Source organism: Tiliqua scincoides, chromosome 3 (genome assembly GCF_035046505.1).
Source record: "Tiliqua scincoides isolate rTilSci1 chromosome 3, rTilSci1.hap2, whole genome shotgun sequence".
Classification (NCBI taxonomy): Eukaryota; Metazoa; Chordata; class Lepidosauria; order Squamata; family Scincidae; genus Tiliqua; species Tiliqua scincoides.
The window spans coordinates 148,833,657-148,846,463 of NC_089823.1; the positions used below are offsets into that span (position 1 = coordinate 148,833,657).

The 12,807-nt window shown below is 42.2% G+C and overlaps 1 protein-coding gene across 1 annotated transcript in view; it reads right to left on the minus strand.

The window, feature by feature from the left end:
- Nucleotides 1-12,807, minus strand: part of JMJD1C (jumonji domain containing 1C) — a 179,283-nt gene that overhangs the window by 130,647 nt on the left and 35,829 nt on the right. The window lies entirely within an intron of this gene.

The following is a 12,807-nucleotide window of genomic DNA, read 5'->3' on the forward strand; positions in this document are numbered from 1 at the left end:
GGGGGAATAAATTAGTTGAGACATATTATTATGGTGATGCATAGAACAGAGACAGAAGTACACTATATCAGCAGAGAAAAAAGTACACTATATTTCCTTGATTTGATCCTCAAACTTTATCTTTCTATATTTACATATTCTTGCAAACTGCAGGCGCGGAGCTCTTTGCATGGTAATAAGCAGCTATGGTCTCTGATTTTTCAGTAGCTCAGGGCTTGAGACAATTATTTATCTGATCTTTCTATCACCCTTTGATGACCCAGGAAAAACCAGTGGTTTGCAACCCACCAGTAGTTCACAACCCACAGTTTGGGAACTACTGCCTTAGACTGAGACCCCTAAGGTAATGATAATTCCTTTGAAGACAATAATAGTATGTGTCTGGAGAACAGCATTATCTCAAACCATCACATATGTGATTTTTCCTTCTTTTTAATGAGCTACGAGTATATTTAAGACGCCAGCAAAGACATTTTTCTTGTTGCTCTCTGTGATGTGGTTTATCTAGTTTTTAAAGTTTTATTTATTTATGGTATTGTGATTTTTGTTTTTATTTTTTACTTTTACTATTCTGTGTGGTAAGTCCTCTGGATGGCCCCTTTGGAGTGAAAGAATGAGTTATAAGCATTTGAATAAAATAAATAAAAATATCAGCGGGGCGGGGGGGGAGAGAAAAGGAACTGGCAAAATCTGCAACTGAGTGGGTAGATTACAGTCAAAATTGGCAAATAAGAGTGAGGCATGTTTTTGGGAAACACAGAAGATTGGCAAATTCCCCCAACCCATTTCACAAACACTTTGTCCAGCATCAGATTGTTTCATCTAAGGATTTCAATGTTTCAGAACTAATGAATATATCTATAGTGGCTAGAACTAGAGAGCAGAGTTTCAGTTCACAGTTTTCATGCACCCAAACAGAAATAAACATGTCACTCAGCAGCATGGATCAGGTCAAAACCCATTCCCATGGACAGTATATTCTACAACTGATTCCATAAAACACCAACACAGAGAGAACTTAAATATGACTATTTAAGTGCAAGGATTTCAAAGGCAGGGAGCTCTACAGGAATTCTGAAGGGTGGTCAAATCTTGTGTAATCAGAACCTATGTAAAAAAGTACCAAGGTGTATTCTAAGGTCAAAAAATTTAAAAAAAAATCAGTAATCTTTTATTAACCAGTTAAACAAATACAAGAACAATTTGTACATTATCAAAATACAAATCGACATTGAAATATTCAAATGTTACAACTCACAATTTTAACAAAAGTTATCAGGGGATAAAAGTCTCTTTACAGAACTGTCTTTTAAATTCCCCACTATACTAATATACCATAACCAAAATAACCGTTAAAAAAACCAAGTGCAAAAACTATAAGCCTCATCAATCAAGTACTACTAACTGATTACATCAGGAATCGACAATCAGTTTTGGATCTAGGCGTTAGTCCAAAAATTTAGGAGCCAGATGAATTTTTCAGATTTCAGTATTTTATAACACTGCCCCCCCTCCCAGATCTCACATGCCACTACTGACTGGTAAATTAGATTTTCCATATAAACAAGCCTTAAAAAGGACACTTCCAACTCCTGTGGTGATAGAATGATCCAAAAATAAAGTTACATCAAGAAACCTTTTTAACTTCCAATGTAAAGACACCAAGGCAGCAACCCCACACACTTACCTGGGAGTTAAACCAACTGAATTAATGGATTTATGTCTGCGTAGATGTGCTCTACAACAATTTCTCCCTCTCTTTTTTTCCCTACTCCTCTTTGTTCCTCTCCTCTTTCTGGGCTGATGCAGGGACTGCAGCAGCAAAGGTGCAGAGAAAGAGAGGGCTGCACACAGCCCCGGAGAAAAAGCCTTTCTACATAAAAGAAGTCCAAGTCCCCCCCTCCCTCCTCCTCCCTATTCTTCTGGGTACAGCTCCTCTAGCTGCTCCCACTGCTACTGCTGCAGCTAGTCTTCCCCTTCAGGCACTCAGGCATGGAGGACAAACTACTCCCACAACTGAGATAGTGGGTACTGGGCTTTACAACAAGGCTGCCTCAGGCTTGCTGCCATTCTTAGGTGCCATGAAGCAATTTTGAGTTTCCATGGTGTTCTTTAGCTTGAATTTGTGGAGGCCTGGATTATACTACCAAGTATCATATCATAACTAGGTATGTGAAAATGAAACCACTACACAATCTTCCCCAATTCACTTTCCTTATTTTCCACTGTTGTCTCTTGTGTGTCAATTTTGGACTGCAAGCCCAGTGAGAGAGGGACCCACGTTCTTATTTCTAAAATGTCATATATGAGAATGGCACTAATATTATTTATAAATTTACCTGTAACTACTAAAGTTGATCCTTCCCTCAGCCCCAAAACTAGCAAGCTAAGAAAAACACTGAAAGAGGTCCGTTTCCCACCTGAGCCCAGAATCAGAATGATGTTTGCTCAAAACTTATAATTCCCCCAAAAGAAAAAGAGAACTGAGTTGACAGGAACAAGGAACAGCAATATGTATTAGGAGTTACTAATTCCTCCATTCTCGTTTTTATTCCTTCCCTATGACAAACTACAACCCCACTGTAGAAGTCTTATCTATTTCTTCACCCTTGCAATCCCAGAATCACTGGAAAACTATATTAAAATGACGGTCAGGCTTTAACTGTATTATGATTACCCCCTTAATACAGTATAAATCAGTAGTTGCCACCAAGTACAAATTCTTTTGTATCAGAGTCAAGGGGCCTCGAACTAGTTAGAAAAGTGATTTTCAACCTTTTTCATTTCACGGAACACTGAGAAGGCATTACAGCTGACAAGACACACTGTGCTGCCAGTTCAGGGCTCACATCCCCAAATGCCCCTACTAATAAAGGACCTTCCCCCAAACTCCCATGGCACACCTGCAGACCTTTTGCAGCACACCAATGCGCCACAGCAGTGGTTGAAAATCACTGAATTAGAGTAACAGACCTTTCTCCACCAGCTTTCAAATGATTCAATTAGAGTTGGCTTTTGGTAACCTGGACAAAACATTATAAGACACAAAAGTGTGATGAATTAACTGTTTCTTAAATCAGGCTCAGTTGATTATGAGTTCAGAAATCAGTTTCCTCTCTGCCTTCTTGGTTCAAGATGCAGCTTGGTCATAATGACTTCTACTTCCTGTTCCAATGTACAGGAGATTGTAGGCAAATATATTCATTTTTTTCTTCATAGAAAAGCTGAATTCAAAGTGATACAATCAAGTTAAAGAAGCTTGGAAAACCAAGACAGTACTCCCTGTGGTAAATGGTGTCTTTGGGTTACAATAAAGGTTAAAGTTTCCCCCAATCATAATCAGAGCCCCCTCAAATTTACAAATGATTCAAGAATTGTGTTCTGGCAAAGACACATTCCTAGACTTGTTCCAGCAGAGACATAGCACCTTGTAGTTGATTCACAGAAGCATTGAGATTGAAGACCAAATGGATTTTCCTTTGAAGTTTAATGACAGGAAATGGCAGTTAGGAGCAAAAAGTAGTTGTGTGTCACCTGGCCTCCTAAGGGAGTCAGTCAAGTTAGCAAGGGTCAGTTTAAGAAAAGTTTACATGATCCACATTAACACTTAAAGCTTCCTTTCCCATTTGCCTCTTTGAAGCCCACTCTGCTTTACTTCAGAATTTTTTGAAGTAGTAAAAAAAGTGTAGTACAATGTTTTGTGCACACTGGATATCTGTGATCAAAACACTATTCTTGTAAATCCATCTCAGTGCTAACCATTTTAAAATGTTAAATTCAGTACACTCAAAAGCACTGCTAAAGAACTTAGGCTACAGCACCTGCAAAATAATATCCAGCTTGGGAGCTGGTGATCTCACATTTTCCTGAAGCCTAACTGGTAGAATTCAAAATGAACAGTAGAAGCTCTGTTTTCTTAAACTTCCACAACTAAGCAGTTGAGTCTTCCCCTCAAAATGCTGCTAGAAAAGCAGCCCTTACAGAAAAATTCATGCAACATCCAGTTCTTAGCAAATAGTTCCAGATGGGCTGTTTCACTTTGTGTAACCCTCCTACACAAGCACACAGACCATCACCCACCCCCCAGGAAAAGAAGTTCATTTTTTCTGCTCCTTCTCCAAAATATAATTAATAACTTGTGCTAAAAAGTATATTTGGGACACATGCCTGCTTTGATACAAGTGTTACAACTTCTAAAAGCACATGAGAACTAAGCACCTTGTACTGTACTAGAAGCATTTTATAAAACCTTTAAAATTGCTGTGCTAAGTCACTAAATACAATGTTGGTTTCTCTGCCAACAAGAGGGAAAAAATGTCTAGTCTACTGCTCACATTGAGCGCTGGCAATTTCCCAAACATCTGCTAAAGGTCAGGTTTCATCTGCATGGAACCAATCAATGGAACTACACAACTGTTAGCACTGTAAGCAGCTCCAAAGAAAGATAGCTTTTTAAAATAACAACCTACATCACTGCATATTAAAACCACTGCTACAGGACATCTACATATTCGGCTATTTATTTCAGCTTCATTTTTATTGTGTTTCATTTTTGTTACAGGTGGTCAAACACAGCTTTAGTAGCTATTATCTGACTCAATTATAATACATTTAAAATTTATACTTGAGATTCTTTACTAACGGTAAATGTAAACTTGTATTAAAGATCGCAACATAAAAACAACCAATAATACATTCTATAAAACTTTAAAAATGTCCAACAGCAACAAACACTACAAATACTTCCTTAGCATGAAAAAAAAACAGGCAAAAATCAAAATCATATTAACGGTAACCAATGAATAGCAACATTATAGTCAAAGAGTTACCAGAATCAAGTTAGCCAGTCTTTTTGAGAAAGCCATGTTTTAGACCAGGGGTGTCCAAACCCCGGCCCGGGGGCCACTTGCGGCCCTCAAGGCCTCTCAATGCGGCCCTCAGGGAGTCCCCAGTCTCCAATGAGCCTCTGGCCCTCCAAAGATTTGTTGGAGCTCACACTGGCCCGATGCAACCACTCTCACTGTGAGGGTGACTGTTTGACCTCTTGCATGAGCTGTGGGATGAGGGCTCCCTCCACTGCTTGTTGTTTCACATCTGTGATGCAGTAGCAGCAGCAAAAGAAAGGCCAGCCTTGCTTTGTGCAAGGCCTTTTATAGGCCTTGAGCTATTGCAAGACCTTCATTCATTCATATAAGTTCATCTTTAATATATTTATTTATGTAAACTTATGTAAATTTACTCAAATTTTAAATGTAAATTAATTATTTTCTTCCCCAGCCCCTGACACAGTGTCAGAGAGACGATGTGGCCCTCCTGCCAAAAACTTTGGACACCCCTGTTTTAGACTAATGTCTAGAAGAGGGCAGTGTCTGACCCGACATACATCTCTGGGGAAAACATTTCATAATATAGGCAGTCTTACTGCTAGTCGCCACCTGCCAAGTTTCATTCAGCGACAGTACCAGGTCACAGATGCTGAATGACAATACATGGTAGAAGACATCCGAGTCCCAAGTCATTCAGACATTTGCCTTAAGTTAAATATGAAAACTAACAGCCAGTTCAAATCAAAAACATTTGTAATGATATGCTTTAATCAGTCAGCTCTAGCCCAGCCATGATGTCAGTAGAAAACCCAGTTAGCAGGCTGGGCCAGGTGGCAAACTTGGTGGGGGGTGCCCTCTCTCCCACACCTCCCAGACACTTTGCTGGTCTGTTTGTCTATCTGGCAGCTGGCCCCATCCTCTGCTAGTATGAGAAAGGAGAATGGGAGGATGGCTTACCAGTGATGACATTCAGCTCCATCTCTGCTTCTTCAAGCAGTCAACAAAGAGAATACAGGGCACATCCACTCCATGCATTCTCTCTACTAGCTAACTCTTCACTAGGCTAGATGCAGCAGTGGTAGCGCTGGACACTGGAGGAGGTAGTAAACACTCCTCATCCTGCTTGAACATAAGAGGATGAGGCTGCCAGGCAGACAGGTGGGCTATCCGGGATGCCAGGAAAGCTACCATTGATAGCACACGTGAACCTCTCCCAAGCATGCACCAACAGGGATAGCAGGATAGGCAGCAGAACTGAAGGTGGGTTCAGGTGGCAGCTTGATGTGGATCACACCAGCTACTACTCTGGTGGAAGTATTTTGCATTGCTGAAATTTCCAAACACACTTTAAGGACAAAACTACATAAAGTGCATTCTTGTATTCTAACCTCAGGCAATAATAGTGCATAAATCAGGAGTGCCCAATCCCCAGCCCGGGGGCCACTTGCTGCCCTCAAGAACTCCTAATCCGGCCTGCAGGGAGCCCTCAGTCTCAAATGAGATTCTGGCCCTCCAGAGACTTGCTGGAGCCCACGCTGGCCCCCAGTGTGAAGGTGACTGTTCAACCTTTCGCATGAGCTATGGGACGAGGGCTCCCTCCTCTGCTTGTTGTTTCATGTCTGTGATGCTGCAACAGTGAAGAAAAGGTTGGCCTTGCTATGTGCAAGGCCTTTTATAGGCCTTGAGCTATTGTAAAACCATTCATATGTTCCATCTCTAATGTATTCATTTGTGTAAATTTATGTAAATTTATTCACATTTGAAATGTAAATTAATTCTTTTTTTCCCTGGGCCCCGACACAGTGTCAGAGAGATAATGTGGCCCTCCTGCCAAAAAGTTTGGACACCCCTGGCATAAATGACTGCATTGAAGTCTGATTGGTAAAAAGCACTCTATTATTACCATCCACGCCTCCAAAAGCAGCACTGCATCCAGGAACACAAGTTACAAACCTGAATCTTTAGGGAGAATGCAATCCTGTCTAGAATAGATTATACTCCTACAGCTGATTTTAAAAGATACATCCACTGAGTACTTCCACCTTGTCTGAACTAAAATTTCAGTTTTTGTCTACCATCCAGCTCTGCTCAGTCAACAAGTATTGTTTTAGAGCAGGGGTGTCCAAACTTTTTGGCAGGAGGGCCACATCATCTCTCTGACACTGTGTCGGAGGCCAGGATAAAAAAGAATTCATTTACATTTCAAATTTGAATAAATTTACATAAATGAATATATTAGAGATGGAACTTGTATGAATGAATGAAGGTCTTGCAATTGCTCAAGGACTATAAAAGGCCTTGCACAAAGCAAGGCTGGCCACTCCAGCAAGCAGTGGAGGGAGCTCCCACCTACAGAGTCCTATCCTGCCGAAATCAGTGAAGTGTCTTCTACCCCCATCACCACAAGGAATCACATGATGACTGAAGGAATTTCATGACACTGAGGGGCTCATGGGAATCAATAGCATTGCATTCTTCCTGGCTATGTCCTGGTGCATGACATCTACTAAGGCAGTGGTTTCCAAACTTTTCAGTACCCACATTTAAAACAACATTCTAACAGGAACCACCTAGGTTTATGAGACTTAAAAAAGGAGACATAGACAGAAATAAAATTTATTTTACAAGTAATCAGTGCTTTTTTTGTAAAAAAAAAAAAAAAAAAAAAAAAAAAGTGCAGGAACTCACAACTTGTTAATCTTTTATTTATTTATTTATAAGCCATTTTTTATTAGAGAAATAAAATATTTTTATGTGCTTCCCCCTTAAAGATGAACTTACTTCTGAGTAGACATACATAGGATTGGACTGTCAATCTCCACATCCCCTTCCCCCTAGCTACTTTTTCTACACATGGGGAAAAATACTGTACAGGTGCTGTACAGGTGCACTTGCAGCGTGTAGCATGTAGTGTGGCACTACTTTGAGGCGAGGAAGCAGTGAATTGATTCCAAAAAATGGCTTACAGGAGTTCCATGTAGTAAAATTACTCTAAGCAACTGTGGGAGTAAGAACAAAAAAGGAATTCTTACAAGAGAGGGGTCCTTAGGTGCACATAGAAACAGCTAATTTGCAAACAAGCGATTAAATATGGTTTAATTCAGGTATCAGAATACTCTGTGGCTTTGGGAAGGTGCTTGGCATGCAATTGTATGTTCTCTGCTGCCCTGAGCAGCTGCTGTGCATTGCTGGAGAGGAGCTGCAAATGCTGGCTGGCGGAGGGCATGCTTGTGGGGGAAGGATGAGGAGGATCTCTGGCAAGGCTGGACAGCATGTTGTACACACGTAGAATCCCTTTTCACCTGCCCTTAGCAGCATATCTCTGCCAGGATTAAGAGCCCAATCCTAGGTATGTCTACCCTGAAGTAAGTCTCGTTCTAGTCAATGGAGCTTACTCCCAGGCAAGTGCCTAGGATTGCAGCCTAAGAGCCCAATCCTATGCATGTCTACTCAGAAGTCCACTTTAGTGAATGGGGCTTACTGTGGATAGGATGGCAGCCTTAGAGTCCAATCCTGTGCCTGTCTACCCAGAAGTAAGTTCCATTATAGTGAATGGGGCTTACTGTGGATAGGATGGCAGCCTCAGGGCCCAATCCTGTGCCTGTCTACTCAGAAGTCAGTCCCATTAGAGGCAGTGGGGCTTCCTCCCAGGAAGGTGTGGAGAGGACTGCAGCCTCAGAGCCCCTCCTCTGCCTGTCTCCTCAGAAGTCAGTCCCAGTAGAGGCAGTGGGGCCCTCTCCCAGGAAGGTGTGGAGAGGACTGCAGCCTCAGAGCCCCTCCTCTGCCTGTCTCCTCAGAAGACAGTCCCAGTAGAGGCAGTGGGGCCCTCTCCCAGGAAGGTGTGGAGAGGACTGCAGCCTCAGAGCCCCTCCTCTGCCTGTCTCCTCAGAAGACAGTCCCAGTAGAGGCAGTGGGGCTTCCTCCCAGGAAGGTGTGGAGAGGACTGCAGCCTCAGAGCCCCTCCTCAGCCTTTCTACTCAGGCTGCAAGGCTATGACACTTTCCCAGGAGTAAGCCCCATTGAACACAATGGAACTTACTTCTGAGTAGACATGCATAGGCTTGGGCTTTCAGGCTGCAAGGCTATGCACCCTTTCCCAGGAGCAAGCCCCATTGAGCACAATGAGACTTACTTCTGAGTAGACACGGCTAGGCTCGTGCTGCAGATTGGCACGAGGGCTGCACCAGCCAGCTTCCTTCCCCTCCTCCTCTGCCAAGCCAGTACCTGGGCATTCTGTGGGTGCCGCAGCCCGTTTCCCTGGCTGGCTGTCCGTCCTCCTCCTCGGCGTCCCCACGCCCTCCACCGGCTTGGAAGCTGTGCGGGGAAGCAGAGTGCGGGGGGGAGGGGAGGTGGGCTGGGCTCAGGCGAGAGCTTGGAGATGGGGGCAGGAGGGGGTTGTTGTGCGGTCAGGCAGGGGCCAGGTGCCCGCCCACCCTGCACCCCCCAGCACCCACCCAGCGAATGCTTCTGTTTTGCTCCCCCCTCCTGGAATGCCTCTGAAGGGGAGGGGCCCCTGCAAAAAGGTGCCGGAACTCCGTCCCCCCATTTTTTTTCCATTAGAAAAAAAGCCCTACAAGTAATAATATTGTATGTATGTCTTTACAAAAAACTCAAACCATTTCTCGTAATAAGGTAGCCCCAATGAACTTTAATGAATGCTCTCCTTCCTTTCCCATTTCTCCCCAGAAAAATAAAAAACATAGTGGCCTCTGGGACTACCACCAAACAACTGGTTGTACATCAGAAAAAATGAGAATGATTTTATATTATGCTTTGCATACTCATCTTAGTAGACTTCCAAGTGCTGAAGTCAAGTGAGTCACTGATGCAATGGTAATAAAAAACTAAAATCGTACTGCTTCCACCATGGCCAGAGAGTAGGACCTAAAATGCCTTCTATCTAGTCTACATTCAATTTTACTTTTTAATTGCAGCTTTCAATTGTAGTATATTGGTTTTACAATTCAATTGTAGTTTTCCTCTACCATCACTCAAGTTGTCTTCCACTGGAAAACCAAGAAGCCCAAAGCACTCTGCTGGGGGAGAGGAAGACAGCACTTAAGAGCGATTACGCCATCCACTCAAGATCATCTCTGTAATTCAGACCAAGACATTGACAGAATCAGTAGGATAATCCCCCCAAAGCCATAAGAAAATGAACCATAGGTCCACTACCACTGCAGAGCTGGGTAATCATCAATATTCTTCTAAATTTAAGCAGGTAGCTATCTGTGATGAGAAAAGTGTATCAATTCCTCCATTTCCTTGATCAGTGGTTCTCAATTTTTTTAGCACCAGGACCCACTTTATAGAATGACAATCTGTCAGGATCCACCAAAGTGATGTAATTAACCTGGAAGTGATGCCATGGCTGGAAGTGACATAATCAATTTAGAGTACAATCCTAACCAGGTCTATATAGAAGTAAGTCCTATTTTGTTCAATGGGGCTTACTCTCAGGAAAGTGTGGTTAAGATTGCGGCCTAAGGCTTCAAACCTAAGACACAATAAGCCAAAGGACCCATTACAATGCAAGTCTGCTCATGCTGTTATTTTGCATAGCTCAGAATTCAAACTTTCCAGCATCTCATCTTCCCACCTATTCAGGGAAGCACCATATCTCTTTACCACTGGGACCCTGCCTAGCTCAGCAACTCTGTACCCTGTAATTTCAGCTCTGTATTTTCAGTGATAACTGAGCTAGGTACTATGTAACCCACCTAAAATTGGCACGCAACCAACCTAGTGGGTCGTGACCCACAGTTTGAGAAACACTGCACTAGATCACTTTCAACCCCTCCAGCGCAAAGCACAAAACTATGCTATTTTGTGGGGCAGGAGGTCTGGTCTAGAGGGTTGAGCCTCCATTTGCCTGAAGATGACATCCGAAGGTCGTCAGTTCGAGTCCACCGGCACCATGCAACCTTGAAGCAGCTGACAAGCTGAGCCGAGCTATTCCATCTGCTCTGAGCGTGGGAGGATGGAGGCCAGAATGTGAGACCAGATCAAGAAACACCTGAATGTTGTGGTTTCTTGAAAGATAGAAACCTTCTTTCAAATTGTAAAAATCCCTACGGGGATTTAAATTTGCCTGCCTATGTAAACCGCCTTGAATAAAGTCTAAGGAGAAATCTGAGGACCAAGAAAGGCAGTATAGAAATACCTGTACTAGTACTGTACTATTATTTGCTTGGACCAGAGATAGAATCATAGAGTTGGAAAGGACCCACAAGGTAATCTAATCCAACCCCCTACCTGTAGCAGGAAATCCTCCCAGAGTATCTCCAGCAGGTGCCTGTCGATCCTCTGCTTGACGATCTCCAGTGAGGGGAAATCCACCACCTCCCTTGGCAATCTGTTCTACTGCTGAACAGCCGTAACCATCATGAATTTCTGATATTCAACTGGAATCTCTTGCAGTTTGTACCCACTTGATCTAGTTCTACTCTCAGAGGCAGCCGTGAACAAGTTTGTTCCTTCTCCCATATGATAGCCCTTCAGGTATTTAAAGAATGTTATCAAATCATATCCCCTCTCAGCCTTCTCTTCTCCAAGCTGAACGTACCAAGTTCCCTCAACCTTTCCTAGGGCTTGTTCTCCAGTCATCCTCACTGCTCTTCAATGAACCCGCCCAAGTTTGGCTGCATCTTTCCTACAGCGAGGTCACCAGAATTGGACACAGTATCCCTACTGAGGTCTGACTGGTGCAAAGTGGACCACTACTTCTTGAAACTTGGAAGCTACGGTTCCAAGCTAATGCAGGCTAATGCTTTGTTAGCCTTCTTTGCAGTTGCATATTAATTATGATAGGCCCATGGCTGATATGAGACAATTGAAATCCTGAGATGCACCTGACAAGAGCTCTAAAACACCTGCCAAAACACCTGAGTTTAGGCAGGGATACTGTAGATAGTGGTGTTGGGTAACACAATATTTGTTCTGAACTCCCACAGCTAGGTACAGACACTCAAATATGGAGGATTGCTGGACAGAACATCTGGAAAGGCCAATGGAATCACAATAGATTACTATGGTAACCTCACCCACTGGCTCTATGATGCAGCACCACTGAGAAACATGACATAACTGTGGAAAGCAGATGACACTACACTCATCTACTCAGGCCTCAGTCATACAAGCCAAGTCAGCATGTTCATCCAAGACCAAGTTGGCCAACAGACAAAACAAATTCTTAACAGTAAGGCTTTGGTGGATGATTCAGTGTCAAATCATCACAATATTTCTCTAGGTACTTAGATTTTGATAAAACTTGTCATACTTAATGATCCTATGCAGTTATTGAAGAAATACTTTTTAATTTTTAAATTCACAGAGGAAAAAATTATATTTAAGTCTAAATTTTCAAAATTTTATTTTAAAAATGTCATGCTAGTGATACTTTAGCTATAACTCAGACATTGGGTGGGAGTTATATTGCTGGGAGTAGTCTAATTTTAAAGCTCATTTAATAAGCTTTAATAATTAAACAACACAATGAATTTTTTTTAATGTTTTTAAATTCAATTTAAAATTTCAAAATTTGAGAAATAGGACCTTCTCAGCAGTGGCACCAACTCTTTGGAATTCCCTACCTCTTGAGCTACAAACTGCTCCCTCCTTGCATACCTTCCGGCAAGGCCTGAAGACTTTTTTATTCAGGCAAGCCTTCTGAGTCTTGGCCTTTTAAATTAATATTTGGTTTCTACAAGCTTGTCTTTTTATGTATTGCTGTTGCTCTGTAGATGTAAATTATGTTTTATGGTTGCTTTTAATGTGTTTTCATGTTTTAAAGTTTGATGGATTTTTATGGCAGAGTATGACTGTTTTAACAACGCCTTACTTTTTTGTACCTGCCTTTTTGTAAGCCGTCTTGAGTCCCCTTGGATAAAAAGGTGAGACATAAATGCTGTAAATAAATTTTCTCCAAAATGTACATTTTTTTAAATTTTGAAAAAATCTCTAAATTGGTTTATACTTGCTT